Genomic DNA, 2,712 nt, shown 5'->3' on the forward strand with positions numbered 1-2,712 from the left:
AGAGCCAAACTTTACTCCCATTGTTGCCATGTCAGGTTGGTGTCACCTCCCTCTAAGGAGCCCTAGAATCCACTTGCCAACTCCTGAACACGTTTCCCCTAGACCATCTAAATATGCTTCGGCTATACGGTAACGGTAAGCAAAGGTCTCTCAACACTGCTCCCCTGAGATGCTCTGCTCCGAACATCACACCGCAAGACCAGAAGACTTTTCTCTGCACAAACTGCTGAACACCGAAACCAGGACAGACTTCTGCACACGCCTTCCAGTTCGGAAAGTCACTACCGCCCACGGATTCCCTTAAATCTCATGCTTTCCTCACATCTGTCCCCCTCCCCCAGGGAAGGGGGCTGGAGGAGCGGAGGGGTTAAAGTGACAGCTACTACTGGAGCGCCTTGGTTTTGTTCAAAAGGTGTCACAGCGGCAACACTGTGGACCTACCTTGCTCTCTCCTTTCTCGCTGCTGGGTCTTTTCTCGGGGTCGTCGCTGTCCTCAGTGGCTGCACTCTCGCCGGGCAGTTCATCCTGAGCCAGCTGCTGCGGCAGCGGCGGGGGCTGGGACTGGGGCTGGGGCGGCTGTGGCGGCGCCGGGCAGGCTCCGCCAGCCCCCTGGGAGCGGGGGATGGGCTCCGGGCGAGGAGAAACTCCCTCAACATCCATCTCCATCTTCCCATTCACTGGAGGGCAAGACAAAAGCGGAGCGGAGACTTGGCAGTGGCGCTTGGCGGCTCCTCAGCTGCCCGTGGCACGCATGGCTCGCCGAGGAGGGGCCGTCTCCCGCGCGCCCTCCCTCCTGCCACCCTTCGCTCGCGCTCCCCGCAGCTCCGTTCTCCAGCTCGGCTCCTGCACTGGCAGCTTCTGAGCCCGGGAGCGGGAGAAGCGGGTGGCCGCGTGTCCTTGGAGCGGTGGCCTTCAGACGCCCCCGGCAGTCCCGCAGCGGCGGCGGCGCCTCCCAGCTGCGCGCCTAGCCCCGGGGGCGCTCGGGGACCTGCTCTCCAGCCTGACCTCCCGATCCTCGCCGCGTTCCTTCCTCTCCTTGGGCCCTCAATGTCTTCCCTCTCCTCCAACCTTCTGAACAAAGTTACTGGAAGAACAAACCCGATCGCTGGGATTTGCCAGGTGAAACTGGCATGATCAGGGGCTGCCAGGCGTAAGTGAAATCTGCCATCCCCACCCTCTGACCAAGCGCCGACCTTCACCCTAGCCCCCTCCCCAAGGCAGCAGAGCCAAGGAAAAGGAGGATTTTCCGACCTGTGCTAGGTGGCGGCGGTGAGGAGGTAGAGAAGCTTGCGGAGGGCTGGTGGCTGGTGTACCCACCCCAAACCCCAGACGACCCCCTCTACGTTGGCCCTAATCCTCTTCTCTCCTTCCTTCCCTCGGCCAAGCGTGTCTCCCGGGTCTGCCCGCCTCGTGCGTGCGCGTGTGAATCCCGGAGCTCCCCCGCGCCTCCTTCTGCTCCGCACCACACAGCCTGCACTAGAGAACTGGAGTAAAGAAGAGGCGCCAGCCACAAATTCTGGGCAGGAAATCGACCTACCCTTGCCCCCTGCGGGATCGCGGGTTTGAACTGGGAGTGGGTAATTCCCAGACATGCCCAGAGTAGATAGCCAGAACGCTAGGCTTGAAGAGTGCAGTAGTTTGGCTTAAAGGTCAGCAGCTGAGGGTCGATGGGGGGCAGGAAGGAGACCTAGAAGTGGCTGCCAAACATTTACTGCAATGTGCCCCGGGGTGGGCTCCAGCTGTGCGACGCCTCTCTCAAGTGGCAAACTCTCCTGTGTTGGAAGGGCGTCCTCAGCAGAGCAAGTCTCCAGGTGACTCCAGTGGTAACCCCATTGGAGCAGGCGGTGAACTGCGCCTATGTTCATCTAAATCAGTATCTAGATACAGAAGCAAAGGGAAGACTTGGAAATCCTCAAATCTGTGCTCATTGTCAGTCATGTGATCGGCATGACTTAGAAATTTAGCCCCAATTGGTCCTGGGGAGCAGCTTACAACTTCACTGAAACTGTCAGTCCCTGCAACTCTGTAGACCCAGGAAGGACCTTTCAGTAGCTATGGAGGAAGTAGCAGGCTATTAAGACGCTGTTTAATATTAAATAAAGTCCATTGTTCTGGGATTTGGAGTTCCATAATGCCCCCAAATGGATCAGCAGATAATGAACTATTCATGTATTTCATAGCAGTAGATGTTGTTGTTTTTTTCCCACCCTGATATATAATGTATCACAGATAACGCTTGCCTAATGAAACTGGAAAATTGCATTGTTCATCTCCTGTCTGCTTTGTGTTACCTTAAAGACAACTTTTAGTATCAAGACACTATGTCCCAATAGATGAGGTTACATTACTAATGTTGTTAAGAACTCAACATTAGTATGACAGATATTAATTTCCACTTTAATAGGTGTAGACACCCAATCTGGATAATCCAATCCAAATATGCCTTTGGAAAAGATAAAGGCTTGGTGGCCAAATTATACATTTTTGTCCGTGATTTCCATTTTCTTCAGGTTTTCTAACGGATAGATTTCCCGTACTTTTTGGAACATGTGAAAAAATTTTAGGTGATCTGAGATTATTTAGGTGATATCATATGAAAATAAATATAAAACTGTGTGCCTCTGAAGAAATGACTAATTCTATACTTTTTGAGTAAGGAGCTCTGGTAGCGTAGTGGTTACGAATCGGACTGCGAACCTTAATGTCTGCAGT

At 53.8% G+C, this 2,712-nt stretch overlaps 1 pseudogene; it reads left to right on the forward strand.

Moving 5' to 3' along the window:
• Window positions 1–622: 622 nt before the first annotated feature.
• On the forward strand, window positions 623–1,566 carry LOC102822536 (annotated as a pseudogene).
• Window positions 1,567–2,712: the final 1,146 nt, after the last annotated feature.

The sequence above is a fragment of the Chrysochloris asiatica genome, unplaced genomic scaffold, assembly GCF_000296735.1.
Source record: "Chrysochloris asiatica unplaced genomic scaffold, ChrAsi1.0 scaffold00030, whole genome shotgun sequence".
Classification (NCBI taxonomy): Eukaryota; Metazoa; Chordata; class Mammalia; order Afrosoricida; family Chrysochloridae; genus Chrysochloris; species Chrysochloris asiatica.